This window comes from Sander lucioperca, chromosome 6 (genome assembly GCF_008315115.2).
Source record: "Sander lucioperca isolate FBNREF2018 chromosome 6, SLUC_FBN_1.2, whole genome shotgun sequence".
NCBI classification, from domain to species: domain Eukaryota; kingdom Metazoa; phylum Chordata; class Actinopteri; order Perciformes; family Percidae; genus Sander; species Sander lucioperca.
The window spans coordinates 9,606,930-9,633,084 of NC_050178.1; the positions used below are offsets into that span (position 1 = coordinate 9,606,930).

The following is a 26,155-nucleotide window of genomic DNA, read 5'->3' on the forward strand; positions in this document are numbered from 1 at the left end:
GGATGCTTGTGCTTCTTTCTCTTGTTTCTTTTGGTCTCTTGCAACAACCTGCAACATTTCCAACAGCCTCAGCTCTGCTCCTAAACCATCATATGTCTGCTTAATGACCACTGAGGTGCCATGTTGAGTCATAATGATGACATATTAAGGTTTATTCCACTGTCCAATTTAAGCCCTGGAGAAAGAGCATGGCCCATAATTTCTTCTTCCATTTAACCACTGAAGGTTTTCCTCCTCCTTCCGACTTTCCCAACTAAAAATATCAAGGTCTTAACAACTTTGTATGTGCACTTGGTAAAAGCAAATAAGCTCTTTACAAACCAAATGTAACCAGGCACACTTTGGTTATGACTTATTGATAACAATGCTAAGTACAAGTCTAACATCTCTCTTCTTTATCTCATTATGTCCTTGGAGGGTCCATGGGAAAAATAAAGAAGGAAGAGAGGCGATGAAGTAGAAGAAGTGGGTAACTTTGGAAGATGGAGAGAGAGAATGTGTGCTTTTTTTTGTTTGTTTGACTGTTTAATATATTCCTAATCTCCCTATTAGTGCTTGCGTTGGGACTACACTGCAGTTTTAGAAAAAAGTAAGAAGAAGAATGAAAAGAACCCAATTTTCAATTGAAAGAACATTTCACATTTTAATGTATAAATAACGCTAGAGAAGTTCAAACACCAACACTATAGCTGCTCTTGGGAGTCATACACAGGAGCAATTTCTTTTTTTTTTTACTTTCTTGTACTTTGTCTTACCTTACCTTATCTAAAAACATGCAAATAAGAAAAATAGTATAATTAAGGGCAGCTGGAAAGCACAAGCACGGGAGAAAAAACACATTTATGAACAAGAATCCTAGCCATGATTAACACAATAAAGAATATATGAGGGGTGATGTTGGGTAATCAAGTTAGCTTACTTCTTACAAGTTGACTACTCCTGTACAACTATAAAACGGGTGCAAAATGAAAAGACATTGTGAGCCTCAAGGTCATCCAAACAGTGTGTCAGTACCTCTATTGTTAGAAGCTATAAAAGCAAACCAGAAAGGAGGAAAAGACAGACAACAATTTCAGTATCAGATTGGATCATGTACTGCATGACACCCTCAAGAGTATGTCCCTTCTCAGATTTGCAATCCTACAAAAACCTTAAATCTCTCAGAGGCTCAGCCAACAAAGTTAGTAAGGTTACAAAGCAGATCTGCCAAGACGATTTGGAAAGTTCCCTCTCCAGTGAGCTGAGGCTGAGCTGAGGAGTAGTGTTGACTAGACTCTAAAACATAGATAAATTGGACTTTTATATAAAGATTCATGGCAGTCTGATTTGAAATATCTTTGTTGTTGCCGTGGTTGTGTCATTTTAAGCAGGAATACTCCCTTACTGGGAACAACACAGCCTTAGTAGTCTTTAGGACTCCATAGTGCATGCTACTTCAACTGTATTCATAGGTGATTTGAAAACACTAGTTATCTGAAAAGCTCTAGCGTTAATACATTAAAGAAGTGTGTGTGTGTGTGTGTGTGTGTGTGTGTGTGTGTGTGTGTATGTGTGTCATATTCTCAAAGCCCTCTTGAACTGGATGGTGGTCGGCTGGAAATTAGAGAAGTGGGTGACTGACACAATCTTACCAAAGTGGTGCCTGCGACTAGTTAAATCTCAATTGCAGAACAGCAGTGTGATCTGCAATTTTGTGTACAGTGCATGTATTTATATTGCAACATGAGTGCTCATTTACCAAAATTATGTGAGACCACGCTCACATCCGAATGAGCAAGTGCATCCGACAGCACCAGTGATGATGACTGTATCGGCTTAATTCACTGAACATCCACAAGAAATTACAAGCTTCAGTGGGTTATGTGGTGTAAGTGTTTGGGCGTTTTTTTTATGTATTGTTTACACATTGCTGATTTTGCTCTACTAACATTATCTGTCTCAGAGAATTTATGATGTGAAGATGTCACATCTGTTTTTAATGGTGCACAGCTGCATGCACAAATAGTAATCCGGGGACACGCTGGGATTTGTACTGATGATACATATCTTTGTAAAGATTAAACCACAATGTGTGCATGTGTCAGTGTGTGTGTGTGTGTGTGTGTGTGTGTGTGTGTGTTTGCAAGCACACTAGAGTTGCTACAGTTCAGGGCCTGTGTCTCATCTTTGTTTCTGCGGCATAATGGGCTTTGTACTGTAAGATAATACCCAAGAGACAAAACAATACTTCTGAGCTAGAGAATTGTGAAGCCGTCCCAGTTGCAGCACCGCTTTTGCTCCGAGCTACATCTATGATTGGAAAACCAGCGAAATCTGGATTTGCCGGCAAATGATATTAATCGCTGCAGTGGTCCTTTTCACTTTATCATCTCCTCTCTTTTCAATCACTAAGCTCTCCGTTTCTAAGCTATTTTCTCTGTACCTCGTAATTCACTTCTACAATGACACTCAATGTCAAAATAGGTCCATCTGCAATGTTTTTCTTTATAGCAGCAGAAAAGAGAGACCTTGGCAGGATTCAGTAGTAGCCTATACGGTCCGTGTACTTGGTGGCCAACGGATTTTCGTTTTGTAAGGAATAAAAACAAAAACGAAAAACGGCCAGTTTCCCAATTACCATTAGTAAATAGGAAAACAAAAAACGGCAAACAACCCATTATTCGTTTTTTGTTTTGATATTAAAAAACGGAAAACGAAAAACAATCTCGTTATCCGATTGTCTTTGATGTATTTGTAGATGGAACTCGGAAATTAAAATACGTGTGTATAAGTCGTATTCCTTAATTTTGCATTGGTATTTTTTTCGTGACCCGGAAGTTACTCCCGCCACGCCAAGACCCGCCCTTCAATAGCATTTATTGGCCAGTAACGCCTGTAAGATCCGTTCTGTGGATGCGCATAATTACGTAGTAGAAAACTAACAATGTCCCTGTGCGATTTGTAACTGTCGGTACACGATCCGTTCTGCCTGCACGATAGACTGTATATAAGTAACATGTGTCAACACTTTACGACCAAACATTACAACTTTTTTATTAAATCTTTTTTTATTAAATCTTTATTATACAATAGTCATAGCTACAAACATTCGAAACTTGTCACTGATCCAAAACCGTGTAGCGACATCGTTGTTGTGTTGTTTACGTTAATGTTTTTACCTAATACTTCGTTTTGACTAATAACCATAGACTGTCTATTATTAATGCGATGAAGTGTAAACGTACATAAGTGTCCTTTTGAAGATGGGATGACAGCTCTCCCAGCCACCACTGCTGTATACCACTATAGTAGCTACATGCTAACGGCAGTAAACACTATAGTAACTACATGCTAACGGTCATCTTAGCTGGCAATGTTGTTAAATTCTCCCCAATTCCGAGTCACATTCCTGCTGAAACATGTCCGATTGTGTAGTGTTTGGTCTGCGATTTTTGACGTTAGAAAGTGCTGCTTCGTTCCACTACAATCTAACGTTAGCATACTCATAGCTAACTATTGTAGCTGCATGCTAACGCGACATAGCGGAGCATATATAGCTAGCTATGTACGTATATAGCAGGACTTTGTACCGTAAAAAATCACCAATAAAGGCTTCTAAACCAAATACTAAACAAATACAAATACAGTAAAGTGACCGGAATTAGGGGTGAAATGTCCAGCATTGAGCTACATAATAGTTTGCTAGGAGTATGCTGGTCTCTCACAGAGATCTCATTTGTCAAAGGAACAAAGGACAAAGGAATAACATTTCTGGTCCGTGTACTTGGTGGCCAACGGATTTTCGTTTTGAAAAGAAAAAAACAAAAACAAAAAACGGCCAGTTTCCCAATTACCATTAGTAAATAGGAAAACAAAAAACGGAAAACAACCCATTATTCGTTTTTTGTTTTGATATTAAAAAACGGAAAACGAAAAACAATCTCGTTATCCGATTTTCTTTGATGTATTTGTAGATGGAACTCGGAAATTAAAATGTGTGTATAAATCTTATTCCTTTGTCAGTACCCGATCTGTACCGCCTGTAAAATCCGTTCTGTGCACTGCCTGATCAGTTCTACGCTTGCGCGAACACCGGCAAACTTCACAGCTCTATGCACGCATTGGCATAAGGATGTTTGGACATTCCCAGTTACCGGAAGAAAACATTAGACAGTGACAGTAGACCGTTATGATGGCAAAGGTGAAGTTTACAAGGTGTTTGCTGGAGTTGCCTAAAGTATCTGTTAATGATATACGGAGGTCGTCCGGCCATCCAGTACAACACCATGTAGCAAATTAAATAAAGGCTTCAAATTTTACGTTTCGTCATTTCTTTACAACTTTGAAGGTAATTTGCTAACGCTAGCTAGCCTGAGCTAGAAGCCTTGCTTTGGTGTTATAAGTCATGACTCCGTCCTGCTTCAGGTTAACCATGTTTTAAATAAAGTTTAAGCATGTGTATACCTCTCACTTCATGTGTTTGTACTTTTATGAAAGTATCAGGTAAAAACAGGGCTACAAATGAGATCTCTGTGAGAGACCAGCATACTCCTAGCAAACTATTATGTAGCTCAATGCTGGACATTTCACCCCTAATTCCGGTCACTTTACTGTATTTGTATTTGTTTAGTATTTGGTTTAGAAGCCTTTATTGGTGATTTTTTACGGTACAAAGTCCTGCTATATACGTACATAGCTAGCTATATATGCTCCGCTATGTCGCGTTAGCATGCAGCTACAATAGTTAGCTATGAGTATGCTAACGTTAGATTGTAGTGGAACGAAGCAGCACTTTCTAACGTCAAAAATCGCAGACCAAACACTACACAATCGGACATGTTTCAGCAGGAATGTGACTCGGAATTGGGGAGAATTTAACAACATTGCCAGCTAAGATGACCGTTAGCATGTAGTTACTATAGTGTTTACTGCCGTTAGCATGTAGCTACTATAGTGGTATACAGCAGTGGTGGCTGGGAGAGCTGTCATCCCATCTTCAAAAGGACACTTATGTACGTTTACACTTCATCGCATTAATAATAGACAGTCTATGGTTATTAGTCAAAACGAAGTATTAGGTAAAAACATTAACGTAAACAACACAACAACGATGTCGCTACACGGTTTTGGATCAGTGACAAGTTTCAAATGTTTGTAGCTATGACTATTGTATAATAAAGATTTAATAAAAAAAGATTTAATAAAAAAGTTGTAATGTTTGGTCATAAAGTGTTGACACATGTTACTTATACAGTCTATCGTGCAGGCAGAACGGATCGTGTACCGACAGTTACAAATCGCACAGGGACATTGTTAGTTTTCTACTACGTAATTATGCGCATCCACAGAACGGATCTTACAGGCGGTACTGGCCAATAAATGCTATTGAAGGGCGGGTCTTGGCGTGGCGGGAGTAACTTCCGGGTCACGAAAAAAATACCTGTCGGTACACGATCCGTTCTGCCTGCACAATCCGTTCTGCACATAATGCAAGATAATACTGTTTTACGTATCCATACGACCTGCACGATCTGTTCCACGCTAGCCTATGGCTAGCCTCCACCAGGAAGCTAACGTTAGTTTAGCTAACAGCTAATTCGGCTAACCGCTAGCTGACAGCTAGATTCAGTCTAAAATAACGTTAACTCAAACGTAATGGGAAAAGCAGGCTACAGCTAAATTAAGACTTCACAGTAATAACAATAAAGACAAGTATTGAGTGATTGTATTTTAAATGAGCACAAGTAAAGTAGAACTGACGTAACAGCTGTTATATATGTTAGGTGTTTGTTATATATGTCAACATTTATTTTCAAGTTTTATTTTGAGGGTCTTTTAAAGTTATTACATGCTGTCTCAGCTAGCAGTTAGCCGAATTAGCTGTTAGCTAAACTAACGTTAGCTTGGCTGTCGACCGGAAGCGTGGAACAGATTGTGCAGTGTCGTAAATCCTCGTACAACCGCGCATGCGCGAACATTTTGCGCATGTGCAGAACGGATCGTGCAGGCAGAACGGATCGTGTACCGACAATACCAATGCAAAATTAAGGAATACGACTTATATACACGTATTTTAATTTCCGAGTTCCATCTACAAATACATCAAAGACAATCGGATAACGAGATTGTTTTTCGTTTTCCGTTTTTTAATATCAAAACAAAAAACGAATAATGGGTTTTTTTCCGTTTTTTGTTTTCCTATTTACTAATGGTAATTGGGAAACTGGCCGTTTTTCGTTTTTGTTTTTTTCCTTTCAAAACGAAAATCCGTTGGCCACCAAGTACACGGACCATTTATACACACATTTTAATTTCCGAGTTCCATCTACAAATACATCAAAGAAAATCGGATAACGAGATTGTTTTTCGTTTTCCGTTTTTTAATATCAAAACAAAAAACGAATAATGGGTTGTTTTCCGTTTTTTGTTTTCCTATTTACTAATGGTAATTGGGAAACTGGCCGTTTTTCGTTTTTGTTTTTTTCTTTTCAAAACGAAAATCCGTTGGCCACCAAGTACACGGACCCTATACCTACTATGAGTAGCCAGTTTACAATTGTCAAACCATTGATAGGCTGTTTTCTTTTTTTCTTAAATAAAAAATACCCGCATATTGTTAAAAGACACAAACACACACAGTACTTTTATATATCAACTTAAATAATGGATATTGATTCAAACCTGTGTTTCTGTAAAAACAAAAACAAACATGTGTAGGCCTACCTGTATTTTAATTTAACCATAATTATGAGGGGGTATTATAACAATCTTTATGTACTTTATTGGCATCCCAGTACTGACAGAGAAGTAGCCTTAGTCTACCATTTGTCTGTTTAAACCTGAAGTCAAGTTGTCCGTTCCAGTGTTGCCAATTCGCTAGATTTAGCGACTTTTCAGACCCCCTTAGCGACTTTTTTTCAAAAAAGCAACTAGCGACAAATCTGGCGACTTTCTGTAGAAAAGTCGTCAGTATTGTCCAGCGAGCATGCAAGGTATTTTTCTCCTCTAGCCGCCAAAACAGTCTTCTGTTCTGTGACAGAGGAGCAGCCTCTCCCCTCTCTCCTGATGTGCAGCAGCACTGCGCACAGTGCGCAGGCAGGTAGAAGGGGAGGGGGACAGGGTGTGCGGGGGCCGGTGTAGGTAGGAGAGACAGCGGGACGCGACGGGAGAAAGACGCCGCTGAGCTGGACTGGACCTGGCCTGGACCTGGCCTGGACCTGGGTAAGCCAGCCTTCTTTGAGAATTCTTATCGATCTTTTTCCCTCCCTTTGTAGAATTTCATTTTTTTTTTACTTCAAAGATAGGCTACCTAAGTAATAATTATAAGGTAAAATAAATTCCTGTATTGAATTTGTGATTATTTGGCTAAAGAGTTCTATTTCTTTCTATCTACCTTGCTGACACAACCACTAAGCTTTATACAAATGATTGCGTAATGACGTAAAAAATATGCAAATGAGCGTATGACATCATCTAGCGACTTTTAGCGACTTTTGGAGCTGGTGCTAGCGACTTTCATTGGAAAAGAGTTGGCAACACTGGTCCGTTCTCAAACCTAGTACACACGCCCAGCTACCAATAACCAGGGCTTTGCGTGGCTAACATTTTAGAAAGCATCATATAATTTATGTTTATATATGAATTGTAAAAAAATGCTATCTTATTGTTGAATAAGAAATGAAACACCATTGCTCAGTTAGGAAGTGTCTGTCAAACTATAAGCTCTGCCAACTAAGTTAGCTACAATCAGCAGCTAATATTAGGCTAGCTAGCTCATCAATCACATTCACCACGGCAAAATACTGTAATTTTAAGAGACACAGTACAGACAGTATAAGACAGTCTGTACTGTCTTATACTGCAAATGTCAAGCCCCATTTTTTTTTTACACAGCTTCACTCCTACGCTCTCATGTCAGCAGCCGGCTGTCAGTGCTGCTGAGTCAAAGATAAATCAAAGAAAGCAACCAGCGTCAACAGGAATAAAAGTAAACTGAGTAAGTTCTTCGCTAATCTAATGTACTAGTGTAAAAATAAGTGCTGTCTATGTTTATATGGTTGATGAAACTAGCTACCGTAACGTTAGCTAACTGTAACAGCTAGTAGTTAGCAGAGGTAATTTGGGGGATGTTTGTTGTTCTGACCAATAGCCTACTTATAATGTGCAAAGAGCATGCATTGTTTATCTGTTGTAAATTAAGTTAGCCCTTAATATAATTCCAAGTTGTATTATGGTTCTTTGTGTCCATACAGTATGCTGTCTATAAGCTATGTTAGCTTCTGCTACTAGCGAGCTAACATGATTGCAGAATGGTATAAGAGCTCTTTTTTGAGGTGATGTTAACGTTAGGGATACAAACATGTTTAAACCATACAAACTGAAGTTGAAGCCACATATTTGTTGTGGAATGGATTTTAAGAAATATCTCAATCTACCTATATCTGTCAGCCCAAAGTGGGGGTGTTCTCTGGAAACTCTGGTGAGAAATCTTTTTTAACATGTTTCCACATTACAATGAATAATTTTTCTTGCCTGTGGTGCAACCATATTTGGATTATTGGTGGAGACATATTTTCATAAAGACAGTTTTACCTTAAACAAAATATGAAATTGTCCATATAGTTGTTTAAAAGGTTTGTGATAAGTTGTTGTTGCAGGCTCAGAAGTCAATGTCTCAGTCCAAATGTTTAGTTTGCCACTATGATGAGCATGGGGCAATGACAGGCTGAATTAATTTATGAATCAGTATCTTTATATTACTTATTTGCTATAATGTTTTATTTGAATGAAGCAATGTTGACTGTCTACTACACAGTTACATCACATGCAGTGGGCTACAGAATTGCTAATATTTAATCTGTTTCCAGTAAAGAAAATTCTCTAATAAGCATTTCATTTCACATTTAATTATTCATGTTCTTTATCACTTGCAAGTGTAGGTAGACACTTGTCATTTATAACACATGCATGTTCAATATAACAGTGAAAATCACCTCAAAAGAGGTATTAGGTTTTTGCAGTGGCGTGTATCAGGCTCTTGTGGTGATTGCTATTGCGTGGTGGTATGTGAGACATTGTACTCTAGAAGACATTGAAATAGATAGCATAATTCTTTTTTTGTGAGGGATGCACTGTTTACTAGAGATATATCAACTGAGATGGGGTATTGCACTGTAACTCTACAGTACCTGTGTATTTATTGCCCTCGCTTGATGCCTCTGGAAGGCCTGTAATAGAACTGATAAACAGGGCAATTATGCTCAGAGCTCCTTTAGCTTGTATTGATAAGAACATTTGGCACTAAAACATGTATGGCCATCATTTCTCATGACAGTTTGTAGTTTAGCATGCCCCACATTCTTACAGCAGCTGATTTTTAACCTAGCCAGTCAGTTTCTGAGCCACTCAGTTTGCTTCTCCAGCCAATAAGGACATTGAAGAGGTAGGAGAAGAAAGGTGAGATTACAAACCAGCCCATCAGTCTATTAGTTGTCCAGCCCACTTTTTCATCTATGTGTATTAAGTCTTTTCAAACATCCAGTTTGCAGTTCATCCATCAGACTTTTTAACAATTCAGCCATACTACTATAATATCTACAAGGCATTTTATTAGCAAATCATGGTAAATGGGTTTTGCAACTAGCTAATCTGTTTTAATTTGTTAAGTGTTTAGAAAAGCAGAGCTAACACATATCCCTGCTGAATCTCCTCCTCCTAGGCTCCTAAGCTCTTTGCTCATCTGATCATGATTGGACAAAGCACTTGACTGTCAAACAATGCTGTTTCCCATCTGTAAGTACCGTAATTGAAAGCAGACCGCACACATTCAATTGTAATTTGTAATAGAGGAATTGGTTTTGACTCTCAGTTCCCTCTATGTTGTGCTAGCATGTTTGTGCCATGTATGTGTTTTTTAAGTATGTTGTTGGCTCCTCCTGTACCAGCTTTATAATGGTAATTGGGAAATATGAAATGCTTTTCAATGAAATGTTGTCTACTGGACCTTTGGCCTAACAGAAAAACCCATGCTCTTTGTTTTAAAACTTATGTGAACTGGAAGTGATACCCACCTCTCGAATCAACTCAATTCAAAATTGTATTGGTCACCTATTTAGGGCTACATAGACTTCAAAAAGCATATTTGTCTGAATTGGTTCCCAAGCTCAAAACTCTAGCGTGAAGCAGCATCATTTATGCTCATTATCCCACAAACTCTCCCATTGCACTGTTACTAGTGGGGATGCCATTTGACAGACAGATTCCAGCTATGTGAGTATTTGCCCTCTTACCTGCATACTTATTGGGGGATTATGTGGCATTGTATGCTTAATATAAGGTTTCAGTAATGGATTCTCAACTCTGGATGTATATGTGTGTGTGTGTGTGTGTGTGTGTGTGTGTGTGTGTGTTTGTGAGAGTGTTTGATGCAAAAACAAAGGAACCCCCTGTGTGCATATGTGTGGTCTGGGTCTTTGTGATGGCTGAAAGGTTTTAGAGTCCACAGGGACTGGTTTGTCAGTCTGAATGACAACTGTGAATGCACCTGTCATCGTCCTTTTAACATGCTCACCATTACTAGCAAGATAGAACCCCAGAGTAACTTGGGGTTATTTGTGTTTGTTTGTAATGGTAATAATGCACTGATGATAGTTCAGGTAGGCTCTGTGACCTGCTCCTTTGTGAATGTGAACGTTTGTGTGTGTGTAGGAACGTGCATCCCCGTGAACACATTTTGCCAGCCTTTCTGCCTTCTGTCCTAACACTCTGGGCTGCATAGACTGGATTGTACTGAAGCCCCTAAAGAGGCAAACATGATAACAGCTATTAAAACGGTCTCTAGCGGCTCACCACAACAGATGGTTAAATTCATCTTAACTATCTGGAAATTAGAAATATGGATTTCTGTTCCTTCAATTTTTGAGTATGGGGATAAGGAAGTGTGATGGAAGAACTATCCCCTTGTTCATGTAAGAGGTGGAGGTGGCAGATGTGGAGAAAAGTGGACTGATGAAAAAGCGAGTAAGGGAGTGGAAGGTTAAATGAGAAAGTGCAATGTAATGTCACCTGCACGCTGCTATAGTTGCAGCAGATTGGTGGTAGTCACTTTCAAATCATCATAGTAAATATCCCTGTCCGTGATGGGATTGATCATGTTGCTTCTGAAGATAATCTGTTGGGTCCAAGTGGAAGTGTTAGTGCAGTTTTTTATGACTGTATACTGTATGATTGACTTATATGACACTATATATGAGTGCTGAAATCTACTGTGGAGCCTTGCATTGTTGTTGTAGATTTTGCTCAAAAAATATTAGTTCATTTTATTTATTTCATTTAATTTTACTGCAGTGTAGATGATAACCCATTGACATACAGTACCTAATCTCATGCCCAAACACTTTCAATTCAAAGCACTGTTTCTAAATTATTGTTAACCCTAAACAGAGTGACACAAACTACATCAAATCGTTTGTATATGTGCCACACTACACCCCGTAACGCCCTGCTGTGCCCTACTATGACATGAACTACTATGACTACCATTGTGATCACTGCTTCACTATCTTTATTATGACTATTATTGCCACCACTCATCACATCCCCAACCGGTGCCGTCAGACACCGCCTACCAAGAGTCTGGGTCTGTCCGAGGTTTCTTCCTAACAAAAAAAGGGAGTTTTTCCTTGCCACTGTCGCAATAGCTACTGCTAATGCTTGCTCTTGAGGCAACCACTGTAATAGTTGGGGCTTCGTAAAGTACAGAGTTTGGTCTAGACCTACTCTATCTGTAAAGTGTCTCGAGATATCTCTTGTTATGATTTGATACTATAAATAAAATTGAATTGAAATTGAATTATATCTAATAATGAGTGCCTTACAAATATGTGTTTATATCACACATTCACACAAACACATTCACCTTCATCTAAGTTTATTAGGGCTGTCCTCGACTAAAGAAATTCTTAGTCGACTAACACTTATATGATTTTGTCGATTAATCGATTAGTTGATGTAATCGACAGAGCTGTGCTCTTTGAGAGGTGGTTAAGACTAGAAAAGCACAATATAAATGTAGTTAATGAACCATCTGTAAAACTGAGTTTCTCCATAATTAATTCTGCAAAAGCACCACTTTAAATCTTGTGCTTACCAGAAATGTGCTCATAAGTTTCTTGGAAATGAGTAATTAAGCATGAATAAGCATAAAAAATGACTCATCAACTAAAGAAATCTTAGTCGACTAAGACCAAAACGATCGATTAGTCGACTAATCGACTAAGAGGAGGCAGCCCTAAAGTTTATGCTCTTGGCTGATTGTGGCTGCTGCTGTAACACAAGTAGCATGGGAATATGTTTTTTTTCTCCCTATTGTATACAGAGATATGACGTACTCCACACTACATCATGCACTAACACTGTTAATTACATACATTTTCTGAGATGTAAAAGTGCAATCATTTGCACATCAACTGGCAACATCAACATCTATTTGTAGAACACGCTATTGCCTTTTCTTCAAATAGATGTTTTTATCAAGGATGAGCTACTGTACTGTACAGAGTTATCAACCCTACATTTATGCAGATGACACTGTCATTCAACATGAATCATAAAACTCACATTGCACTGTAAATGCAGAGCCCTCACACATTTGTTCAGGAAACTGCAGAACTTTGAAGGACAGGATCAACAAAATATTATATAAACATATATCAGGCTCCACTATCTGCCTCCCATCAGCAATCTCTCTTTCACATTTCCTGTTTCTGTGCACTGGCAGTGAGAACCTTTATGAATGATTGGTTGTTAATGGGACATTGACTATTCCAGTCACAGCAGGAGTGAGGGGAGGGGGCAGCTGGGAGTCCCATGGGGACCCAGACCTGTGGCAGATCCATTATTCATGGTTCACCATGGGCTTGTAGCGAACACTGACACCCGACCTGTCTAAATCAAACAGCGGCAGTGAGTTTAATGCCCCTTGGGAAATGCGAGGCTCAGGTAAAGGTGGGGAGGGTGGAGGGGAGTAGTGGGGGTGATGGTGAGGGTCAGATCAGAAAGGAAAGGAAGGAGGGGTGAAGAGGAAGAAAGGGAATGGCCTCTCTTCTTACTCCAGTGGCTCTTGCTTGAAAGCTGTCAGCACAGTAGCTGCTACAACAACCCCTCACCTGTGCTTTGGTATGCTGGTTCTTTCTTTTTTTATTTCTTTCGTCAACACTGCTCTTTGCTTCTTCTTTTATATTCTGATGTCACTATAAGTCTAATCATAAAGCCTCATGCTGCTTTTCCTTATTGGAATACACAAGCGTTTCTTTGTGGATCACCTTGCACAACAACTTCTGTGAAGTGCTGATAAACTGTACATAAACTTTCACTTTAAATTTCAACAGAGTAATCCACTGAATGTTTTGATTTTCTATTTGTGCTTTGCTAAACTCTGAAACATTTAATGTTCACTGTGCAGACACAGTACATTCATTGTGTCTGCACATGCACTAGTGTGGATTTAAATTAACCTTCAGTCTTTTTTGTCTGAATCAAAGATCTCAATCTCAGTCAAACCTGGGATAAAACTCTAGTCTATAAATAATACTATACAAGGCAAATGAAATGTGGGGAGGCTAAAATATCATGTGTATGCAAAGCTGTAGTTTGGAGGAAGAGTTTTAAGCGACTACACCGAAGGATCAGTAAGCCTTCAGAGTGGATGTTACAATTATGTAACGGAAATCAGCGAGACCTCACTGGTGTCCTCTCTGTCATTGCTATGCAGGAGAGTTAGTAGTAAGGCTCCATTCAGCCCCTGAGCCAGAAGGTGACACTGTATTGAAGCCAAGCGCTAAATACCCAATAAGGGACTGATTGCCTTGTATACACTAGCATTAGTATGAGATAAAATCACCTTCAGTGCTGTCAGAGCAAGTCTTGCAAGTCTTGCTTGCACAAATATTATGTGTAACCTATATATTAATAAACTCGTGCACAATTGCAAACATATCTGCATGATATACAGTAAAGTGTTCAATGGCTTTATGAAATAAAACCAAACTGTATATCATAAGAGAGGCCATCTTCTTTGAATTAATTCCCTGCTTTTGTTGCTACTGAGCTGAAAAAAAGCCCCCTCACTAGCAAACCCCCTTTAGATACATTTTCCCTTGATAACTTGTATAACAGGTCATTACTGCCTTGTTTGTGCATGTCTGGTTTTTCTTGAGTAATTGTATAAAATCAGTGAAAGCATGGCCATGGCACAACTACATTAATAGTGCTTTATTATACCCTGTTTAGATATGGAATCTAATGAATCCAGAGACTGTTTTGGTTTGTACATGACGCGCAACTCATTTCCCACAGACAAAGAGCCCCTGAAGTCCCTTGTAATTACCCACACCCAGAGATGTTGAGTTTGTGGGTTGCGTCTTTATCTCCTTCAACTCGACACATCCCATGGGCGGCCCCTCCTGTTCTCACTGAAAACTCCTCATTAATGTGTAGCATTTCCTTTGATCTTGCATCATTGCTAATTTAAGTAAAATTTCCTGGTTTCGTTCATTAGATAACCATTAGCTTGTTTCCACATAATTTGACATTGCAATCAATAGTCAAAGCACATGGTAGTAATTCAAGCAGGTGTGCTGTGGATGCTTTGTGTTTGGTCGCTATATTATCTGTGATATTCATAATTATTTAGTACTTTACATTTTAGCACTTGTGAAATAATTATTTCAGAGGCAGTAAGTAAGAACTTGATTCATCAGAGGAACTTGTCCTTATTTGTCTGTTCTGTCTTGCCAAATGTGTAAGGTTTTTAAAAATGTATTTTCTGGAACAGTTTTTGGGAAGATAGCCAGTGGCACTCAATCAGTAGCACCAGCAGCTATAATCCTGTATGCACCGTGCGTACATTCTTTTCAAATTGATTTTGTACAGTGGGGAGTTCTGGATTTTGGGAGCCAGTCCATCATCTCCCATCTCTCTGACAATAACAGGAATGCATGGTACATGCATGGTCAGTGTGGTTGGTAGAGCAGAGAGAGCGGGGTTGTTACTGGGGCTGTTGAGTGAGAGTGCTGTTTTCTGCGAGGCTTGCGACACATTTGTGTCACAAGTTTTCTTAGCACTGCTTTGAGTGCTTTCATAAACCTGTTAATGCCAAATCCAAAGTACAGCGCACTGGACATTGGTTTATTTTACCCAGAAAACATGTCTGACAAAACTTCACCCGTTCACCCCTCAGTGGCTTATTTAGATATTTTAGTTTTGTTGAAATTTACTACAGATATGACTACATATTTTTGACCATGTGTGAAAGTATGGATATTGTGTAAGAATGTGTGCGTGAAGATGTTTCTGTGTGTGTAGCTGGCTGTTTGTGGTGTATTTGGCCTTCTGCATGACACTAATGAGCTACTGTATGAGAGCTGCAATGAGGATTGTGTAAACCCGAAATGCGTTTGGTAGGCTAATCAGAGTTTTTTGGTGGTTTTATATTGGTAACGCTAGTACAGAAAAAAAACCTACCTACTGGGAACCTACCTACCAGCGGGTTGGTGGTTTTTGCGCATACTATAAAATAGAATCCCGCCGGGCCAGCTTGTCACTAGCTATGTTGCTCCGAATAAATATGCAATAATATGCATAATATGCATGCAGCAGTCTACAGAGTTTTGACAAGGCACAGCCAAGAAAAGTGCCTTTAATTTAAACTTTCTTCTAAGTGTTGAAAGGCTCTCATACTCTATGCAGATGTGTAGCCGCAACTGTAACACAAAAGGCTGAGAGAAAAAGAAAAGAAGAGGAAAAGCAATCAGTGTACCAATCAAAGTTGAAAGAAGTGTGCTTCTTTTTCAAGCAGATTTAGATAATGATGAGGGAGAAATTGTCTTACATAGAACCAGGGAAAGTCATTTTCAAGCAATTTTGTCATCGTTGAGAGGTCAGTGTTTAGAACAAGGCATAACGGATTACAGTGGTGGTAGCCAGGTGCTCAAATATCTGCTTTGGCCAAGGATTATCAGTCATGAAAACATAAAAGAATATGGACATGTTTATCCTCTCCTCTCCTCTCCTGCTTTTCATCCATTGCTGATTAATGCATTTGACAAACCACTGAGCAAGAAAGGGCATTAATAGCTACTCAAAGCAGAGAGCTATCATGGGAACCCTTGTTGTGAGAAAATGACGCATCTTCAACACTTCTACACACTGTTTTCTAAACACTCTCAGGCGGGAGAGACTTTACAACTGGCAAGACAAGGCAAGGCTAGGGGAAGGGGAGGAGGGGGGTGGTCTGTTCCCTGGGTGCATGGGTAAAGGCCTCTGCTTCTGAAACAGTTAGCCCACAAAAGCCTAATCACCAAATGACATGATGATCCAGCTTACAGTGGCAAACTGACAATGAAAGTGTGTTCCATTCCTTCAAATACACCATGCGTCTCAAACAATGTACATACACACACCGTTTGTGTGTGTGTGTGTGTGTGTGTGTGTGTGTGTGTGTGTGTGTCCGTCCGTGTGTGTGTGTTCACGCTTGTGTTAATTTATTTATGCATCTAGCTGGATTCAAAATATAAACACTTTCCTAATTCTCATGTGGTTAATTTGCATACACTTGAGAGTGTTTTTGCTGTTTGATGTTAGTCTCCACAATTACTCTTGACAAATGACCACAAAAAGGCTGCAGTGTTTACTGTTTTTTGATTACATAGTCTGTTTTGACAACGATATGACCTTCAGCACGTTGTCCTCTGGTGTTTTCGAGCGGCATAGACACTAAAGACTCGAGGTGAAAAGAACACACATTTAGTTACAGTCTTTGAACAAAAATAATGATCAAAATGGTTAAAGAAAAAACTATTTCCAAATGCATGACACATTCAAGAGAATGGTGTGAGTACATTTAGCTAATTAGCTTTCAAAATAGGAACTAAGCAAAACAAAACGCTGTCCCCCTTCCTACCTAGGTTTGTGAGTTTCTCATTCTCAAGATTATTGCGTTTTTACTTAGGAAAACAAATATGCAGTGATCTTGTTTATCGATGCAAGTTGTCAGGTTTTCTTAAAGGCTATGTCTATGTATATCTAGTGAGTATTGTAGGTACAGGTTTGCTTGTTTTTAGGAAAATCTTTGCAACAAAGGATTGCTCACAAGAGCAATTATTAGATATTTACTCAGTTTGTTTCCATTAGATTTAGTGGCACAATCCCATCTGATGCTATTTGTTCATCCTCATTAGTCATGAACAATAATCAATGCATTGTCAACGCAGCTACCTGTGTTAGTGATGCTGTCAGTATTTAAAGCTACCAACACCAAAAAATAAGAAAGAAGAATAAATCAGGAATCAGTGTGCCCTTTAGGCAGCCAAGTGAAAAGTGAGGGTGTGAAGGTTGGTGTAGTGAATGAGCCTTCAGCCTGTCAGAGTTTCATCCTAGTAACGGAAGATCACATCTCATCTCAGACCAACACTTAATGATGGCTTTTTTAACCCTAACCACGTTCTGTCCCTAACGTTAACCAAGTGTTTTTAGCTACTTAATCATACTGTAGATACCATGCACATTCATGGTAGGACATTGGCATTGAACATTAACAAAAGCCCTTAAATAACAGATTGTGTCCCAGCTGCCAATGCTCAATATTAGAAAACTTTGGTAATGCTGCAGATAGGCTTGGGCCAGTGTAAAAAAATTCTAACCAGTTTGATATCAAGCAAAACACTGGACCAGACCGGTATACCAAATTCCACCACTACCACACTCCCAAGTGAGACTGATGGAGAGCCCATAATGAGAGTGTAGCAATGTGGACTGGAGTTGCTGGAATCTCAGACATATTGTTGATACCTTGCATGATAAAAACACCCTTTTATCATGCCTGATCGATTCATCGGACTTTATATATATATATATATATATATTAGTGCTGTCAGTTAAACGCGTTATTAACGGCGTTAACGCAAACCCATTTTAACGGCGTCAATTTTTTTATCGCGAGATTAACGTTCTTTTTGGCCTAGCAAACTTTGTAGTTTTTTTCACATGCTGTTGCGACAACTAGTAACGTTAGAAAAACTACAACACCACACCGGTTCTAGCTAGACCGGAAACAAAACAACAGGCACGCTGCACACACTTGTTTGGGCTTGCGAGCCGGCCAAAGAGTAGTAGGCTAACGTTACGTTTTGAGTGGATGGCGAGCACGAGACGCCGAAATTGATGCCAATAAGATTCTGAATGGAAAGTTTACTTTTAAAAAGGTTGGTTCCATTGACAAGACCAAAGTGATCTGTGTGTTTTGTCGTTGTGAACTGAGCTATCATGGCAGCACATCCAGTCTGAAATACCACTTGATGGCCAAGCACACAGCTGATGCAAATTCTCCGCCCCCGCACACAGCTGATGCAAATTCTCCGCCCCCTCGTCAAAGCCAGGCGACAAAAGCACAAAGCAAGCCGATCCACTTTTCCATGTTAAGAGCATTAAAATGAGAAAAAATAATGGGACAAAAAGAAATCAAGGGACATTTAGAATAGATACAAATGTGCGATTAATTGCGAGTTAAGTATGACATTAACGCGATTAAATATTTTAATCGTTTGACAGCACTAATATATAGTGCTGTCAAACGCACATTTTTATCTATTCTAAATGTCCCTTGATTTCTTTTTGTCCCATTATTTATATATATTATATAATGTCCCAATATTGTAAATATAAATTAAAGTTATGATTACACTGAGCTAAACCAGCAGGACAGAAGCATAAAGGAAAGGTAGATAAATAGAGAAGAGATGGAAGGTTAGTGGCGTTTCCCAATATAAACTGCACCTGAGCTAGGCTGTGGAAGATAAAGAACATTCAATTTTCTGCCCCTGATTGAATGTTTGAGAGCTAGACAGTGTAAATAACATTGTGCTGGGTGTAAGAACACACACACACACACACACACACACACACACACACACACACACACACACACACACACACACGCACACACACGCACGCACATCCATGCTCAAGCAAATATATGGAGTACATTGTCACGCATACGCTGTACACCTCAGCTTAGTGACTAACATTTCTGAGAGCCTCGCCGAGTACAAGAGCACTGCAGTAACTATAGACAAAATTGTGCTCTTAAACTCTCTACTATGAGAGTAGTGTGTGTGTGCGTGAGAGAGACAGTAAAGCATAGGAAAATAAAAACTTGAAGCTTAATTTGAATGGCTTTAGGCTGTTGACAAGGGTTGAGAAAAATGCTTTTCCTCTTGAAAAACAAGAAAAAGAAAATCCCACACACACACACACACACACACACACACACACACACACACACACACACACACACACACACACACACACACACGTGAACTTGAGCAAACACTCAACTAGACGCACACTCACACACACACACATAAGCATGCATCCAGGCAGTGATCTGACAGGTGAGAATGGCTTACAGCTAGGTTAAAGGGGAAGCACACTACATAAGCAGGTCACCTCTCCTGGGACACAGCAATTTTGTCTCCAGTGTTGCACTGGAAAAAAAAAACAACAATGCAGCACAATGAATGGGTACAACCTGGTGATCTTTGGGTTGACGTTTTGTCCCCGTCTTCCCTCAATTCTCCACTTCAAGAAATTCTGGCAGCCTTGAGAAAAATGTCACGTGAATAATTGAGTGCATTACATAACAGTAGTAAGTTGTATGACCTTTCCTTTTTAACACTTTACCCATGCAAGTTTCTGAACATTTCTTCGGGTTTGCAGAGCTCAGTCCAGTGTGATCTTGAGTATCTTGACCTTAACCTTTGTGTGTGTGTGTGTGTGTGTGTGTGTCTCTGTCTGTAATTATGGGAGAAAGAGGGCATGCGTGACAGTCTGTTTACCAGTGTGCCCTGTTTGTATCTGTGTGAAAGAGAGAGAGGGGAGAGAAGGGGAGAAAAACATATACAGTCCGTGTACTTTTAGAATTATTAGAGTAAACCACCTCTTACCAAGCAGCAAGAGATCGTAGCGATGAATCACCTGCTGTAAGAACGCTAAAAACTGAATGTTTTGAAAATTAAATTTAAAATAGTGGAACATTCTACTACAGCAGTGCACAATATATGTATATATTTTTAATTTGGACTTGATAACTTTAGATTTCTAAATCCGATTCTGTGAATGATAATAAAATGCCAACATCTGCCATTAATTAAATCCAGTTGTAAGGTGGTGTTTGAGAACCTTCATACATGGACTTTGTTGATAGATCATTGACATTCTGACTTTAATCAGAATGTCAACGATAATGACACAAACCTCCAACTATTTGTCCTATATTGAATGTTATTTCATTATTACGTCATAAGGGCATGTTTGTCTCAGGCGGTAAAGCGATCCCTGGCCCCTGCAGTGTAAATGTCTTGGTGTCCTTGGTCAAGATACTGAACCCCAAATTGCTGTGCTGTGTGAAAGTGCGTGAATGTTTATCTGATGAGCAGGTGGCACCTTGTATGGTAGCCTCGACCACCAATGTATGCATGTGTGTGTGAATGGGGTGAATGGTGCCTGTAATGTAGAGTGCTTTGAGTGGTTGCTAAGACTAGAAAAGAAATGCAGTCCATTTACCATTTACCATTGTCTTTTCTCAGAAAGTCAGAATGCTTGCAGTGTGTCTGCTGTGCGCAAGTGCACTCTCAACATGTTGCTATCAATGGTTTGTGTTTGTAGAGGCCCTGCTCATTGAACATGTTTGACTCCCTTGTTTTATAGATTCTCTAGTCAAGACTGTTTGCATTAATGGGCACCACTTGGTTAGTACATGGTCGAACAAGCAGGGAATTCTGAAAGACCTCTTACAATACATCTGTCATTTTCTTCACAATGTGGCAGCCACAGGAGCCACTTGTGGAGTTTTCCCGGCAAACAATGGTTCCATTTGGACGGGTCGATGAATAGTGGTTCAGCACGGTCATTAAGAGCATTGGTTTTTTTTTTTCTATTGAAAGGCTGGAGAATTTTAGGTTCAGATTTAAAAAAAAATAAGTCAAAGACAAGAATCCCAGGTCTGTATTTAACACACTGTGAGGATAAAAGCCTTATGAATAAGGTGAGATGAATTTTCCTGCAGAGTCGACACTTTGACACTGAAGCAACATCTGCGTCTCCTTTCTGCTGCTTTGCTTTCAGTCTGGTGAAGTCTGACTAGAGACAACTTTCAGATGTTGCAGGCTCTGATAAGTCAGGACTGTGCTCAGCATGCGCTTATTCTCCTTTTAATTTTTGTTCTGACAAAAGTAATGTGGTAATGGAACGCAATGATAACAGTAAGCAGAGGTGCTTGTAGTTGTTTTTTTCATTTTAGAGGGAACAATATCCTTCCAAAGCAAAATAATAAAACTAATAATCTCTCAATCTAATTAAAGCAGTTTGACCAACTGTTACAACATGGGATAAGGACCAACAACCTTAACGCTTACAACCTTATTTTCCAAAGCCTGGTTGATGTCTTTATATGATCAAAACTGTCGTTTTTAGTTTGTTCCCTTTTATCGGGCCTACACATAATTTGTCTTGTAATCGGCAAATTCTTCAATCAAGCCCATTTATTTTCCTTCCAATCATCCCTTTTTGTAGGTTTTACAGTTAAAAGACTTTATATAGAATATATATAAATAATATGTATAGTTTATATAAATATTTAAAAAAATACTACATGTACTGTAAATAATATTTGTGTGTGTCTAGGTGTGTTTCCATCCACCTGTTTTTATGCACATTTTCAATTTGAGTGGAAATTGTGGAAAAGCCACAAATAAAAAAAAATCTTGAAATATTGCAACTAGGTTTTTACATTTGGGGGAGGTGGAAAAGTTGGTGTATCCAGTAAAGGTAAATCTGTGCAATGGAAACAGATTCAGTGAATAAATGATGACATACCGTCATAGCATAGGCCACTGGCCACTGCAAGCTCTCTTCCTCGTCTCTGGATGGATGAACACAGGGCTGTTACTGGAACTCTTCCGAGAGCACATAGCTGTAATATTAGTTGTTCAAAACTCTCTATATCCATTGTCCAGTGTGCTCTCCGTTAACATACATCCAATGTTTTCCTTCGTTTAAGGTTTGACTGGTTAATTACGTCATCTCGTTGCGCCCTCTTGCTCTGCTGTGGTATAATGGCACCTGACTGGAGAATTCCAAAAAATCCAATATTTGCTTTACAGAAGTGGATGGAAAAACGCATACATTTTTTGCATTTTCTGTTACTGATTTTCTGAAAATTTCGTTAAACTTTGCATTACATTTGGATGGAAACCTGACTACTGATTTTGATTTTTCTCTTTTTCTTAGTTGTCAGTGTAACACTGTATGCATTAGGGGGCAACAAGCTCTCTCAGGTAGCTTTAGAAGTGGGCTGGAGCTAATGGTACTGGCTAACAAGTGACATTCTTTCATTCAGTGGAAAGATTTGTCTGAGAGGCCAGTTAGTTGGAGGGCATTACACAAGGTCAGAGCCTCTGGCTACCATGGGAGAATAAGTGTAGTAAAAAAAGAGGCCGAGCAGACAGGCCAATACTTGCTGTGCTGTCTGAAAGCTTCTCTCCTCTCTGACTGGCAGGGTTTGATGTAAGAGGAGTTTGAAGTTTGAAGACTTTGGTCAATGCTGCTTTTAAACATGGAGCAGTTTCAGTCCTGGATGGGGCGTGTGTGTGTCTGTGTCTGTATGCGGCAGGGTTAGTGCTGCTCCATGTAGCTATTTAAATTGACTTTGCTGACCATCACCGTGGGGAGAGGCAGATTCCTCTTCCCTCCACAGGGCTATGAGGTTTGCTAGCAGAATGGGAAATCAATAACGTCGATAGGATGAGCATTAGGATGGCCAAGTGGTTTTAACAGCCCCATTGTCATTCCAGCATTTTTGTAAAGCAGTTTGTGGACCATTCTTTCTACACTTCAATTTTCAGAAGGTTGAGGAAGACAGACAGCTACAGAGGCAGAGAGACAAATACAAAAGGAGACAGGCATAAAGAGGAAGCCCTCAGACAATCAAACTGGAAGCACATTTCTGACACACGTCTTCTGTTCGACAGCCATTCACAGAAGCTTTCAAGATGTGAGTTTTTTCCAGACCATCAGCCCCTGAATTGAACCATAGTTGTTTTCTCATCAGTACTGAACACTGCGCACAACTTACCCTTCACCAAGGAGGCTGGGCTTTATAAGCAGGTAATGCTAATAGTACATTGTACAAAAAGTCAACTGTTTTTTTTCTTATATCAAACGGCTTGTCCGGTATGCCCTTTTCAATCAAATGTCACATAAGAAAAACTCGTCCTGTGCAAAATTGGTTAAAAAGTAAACAAGAAAAGGAATATCATCATCATATTTTTACATAATTATTCTGTAATGTTTTAACCTTATTTAAAAACTCTTTCAATGTATGAATCCTTACACATGTCCTTCCTACTATGATGGCTGCTATGCTGTATATTGTTCTGAATGCATAATCTGCACCAGTTGCAAAAAGAATATCTGAATGGTTGTGTGTTTTGTGCTAGAGTACTTTCAGTTTCAGACAAGAAATTGTGCCTAGATATCTAAAAAAAATCATCCTATGTCTCTGAATGTGGGAGACGGTAATGAAAGCTAATAATACACACCAGGCAAGACCATCTTTCATTGTTGCTTAAGTAATTCAGGCTAACATGCTGTTATTAAGCTACAATAATCCTGTTTGTTCTCATCCAAGTCATTTGGTTCTTTAAAAGCAGTTATAATATTCATTTGTTGATCCTGCAAGAAGTTATCTTGACTGTCTTTTGTTTTGAAAGCATGACCAGCATTCATACTGTATGACTGGCTGATCATGTGATTGCAGTTACATGAGGTGTGCGTGTTTGGAGAACTCCCAGCATGCACTGGGACATTAGATTCATGGACACAAGTGTCATTTTACATCCACTGTTTCCACACTTCAATAGGTGTTTTATAATAAGTTGTTATGAGTGAATGCAGTTAGACTGTAAGTAATGTTAAGATTAAGCAGGTTTAATTCTAATAATCTGCAAATAGTGGTTGGCACACTACCTAATTTACCTATAATTAATAAACTTACTCACGTACTGAAGATGCAGGTACAAATCATCTTTTACAGTTCAAATAAAAAAAACTATCATCATAGATAAACAAGTAAATAAAATAAAAACAGTCAGAAAGTTTGGTTACACTTTACTTGAAGGTATCTACATAAGAGTGACATGACCCTGTCATGAACGTGTCATAACCATTATAAACAAGTCATAAACGTTTATGACATAACGCTTCTTTCAGTAAGTGTCATTCGGTTTTTGTCATGACTAGTTATGGTTAGGGTTAGTGTAAAGGTCCAGACACACAAAGCCGATAATCGGCTGTTGGACAGTCTGGCGAGGTCAGTGACTCGAGTCTGTTCGGTGTGTTCCGTGCCGTCGTCCGTCCGAGGGGCCGTTGGCCTTCATTTTGGCCGATTTTACATGTATAATCGGCGGGGCGGGCACTGCTGGCAGTCGGACTCAAATGACCCATGTGATTGGTAGAGTGCTAACCCGGAAACAGGGAGCGGAATGAACGTGACTAGAGTCTCTCAAAATCTGACGAAAATCTTTTAAACTGACCTTTGTCGATCTGAAATGAAGACAGATTCAGCAACTGCATGGCCTATTTCTCGCTTAAAATGTTTTCAGAAACACTATTTGGTGAACTATTTTAGCAAAATATGAGATCGTATTCTGAATAAGCCGCCATGACAGTCTGTCTTTGAATTTCCAGAGAAACCAGATCCACGTGACGCGTTTGTCCAATCAGCTGCTGGTTTTCATTTTTGGGCGACAATACAGATTAGCGCCGCCTGCTGCTATGGAGACGTATTACATCTAGTTGCTTTGGTGTGTTCAGAGGCACATTTTTGACCAACTCGGGGAGACTAATCAGTCCAACTGCCTTTTCTGCCGAGGGTCGGCCGTCTGGTCGGTGTGTCTGCAGCTTTAGAGTTAGGGTTAGAGTTAATGTTAGGGTTCATGTGTCATGACTGTGTCATGACAGTGTCATGTCACACTTATGTAGATACCTTTACCAAGTAAAGTGTTACCGAAAGTTTTAACTGAGTTCATTTCTTTCTTTCTTAAAGGATAGTTTTGTTTTTTTCTTAAGAGTACCTGTTTTATTTTGTTGCCTATTTCCCTCTGCATATTTCCATCCCTCTAAGAAATGACTTCATGTTTGGGGTTCACCCTAAAACATCTTGGTCAATTATTAATAACTCTGAATTTGTTGCTCTGACAACAGCTGCAGATACATTTTAATCCAGTTTTAAAGAATTGAAAAATACAAACTTGGGTCAAATTCTTAACAATCAAATCAAGCTAATTCAGTTAGCTACATAAGGTGAACAAGGCACAGGTCTAAAGTGTAAAAATAACACATTTTAAAGTAAAAGGAAATAAAGTGCTGTACCATGGGTGTTTTTTGAATGAATGTGCTGTACCATGTTGAGAGAGATGTTAGTCAAATTATTTCATAACTCTAGAGCAAAAAAAATAGGAAGGAAGCCATACTGCTGTCAAATTGAACTGTTATGCTGTTACACTGACTGCCATTTCCTGTTTGTTTTATTTGAATCCACATTAGCTTCAGCATGAGCTAAAAGCTATTCTTCCAGAGGCCTGTACTATGAAGCAAGATTTGACGTTAACAAGGTAACTTCAGGTTCAACCCAGGGTTTTGTGTATCACGACGGTGGATCACTTGTTACCGGGTTAAATCGCCGTGGTAACTTATGCTGGGTAACACCTAACCTGCTCGGGAGCAGGTCATGTTGGAGATTAGAGATCAACCGGTGTAAAAGCACTGCCTACTGACCAATCAATACTTGATTTATAACGACGTCACCGTCCTTAGAAGATCCGGTAGAGCTCGGTGCGCGGAGAGAGAGAGGTGCGCTCATAAAAGTTAAGATAGGTATTTTTATGAAAGATATATATTTTCAGAGGAGGGAATTACGTATAGGCTGTTTGTCTGCTTCTTGAGCCATGTGTTGCTAATGCCACACATCGCTTTGAATTATGTTTTTATATTTTTTATTTTCTTTCACGATCGCTTACCACTGCCAGGGTTGCAACTGATAATATAATAGGCTAAAGCAACG

General features: G+C 39.3%; 1 long non-coding RNA gene across 1 annotated transcript in view; it reads left to right on the forward strand.

Moving 5' to 3' along the window:
* Positions 1-23,849, forward strand: part of LOC116051406 — a 36,714-nt gene extending 12,865 nt beyond the window's left edge. Inside the window, exons 2-3 of the long non-coding RNA XR_004897609.1 lie at positions 9,698-9,771; positions 22,938-23,849. This is a non-coding gene — a long non-coding RNA (uncharacterized LOC116051406). The remainder of the gene's footprint in view (positions 1-9,697; positions 9,772-22,937) is intronic.
* Positions 23,850-26,155: the final 2,306 nt, after the last annotated feature.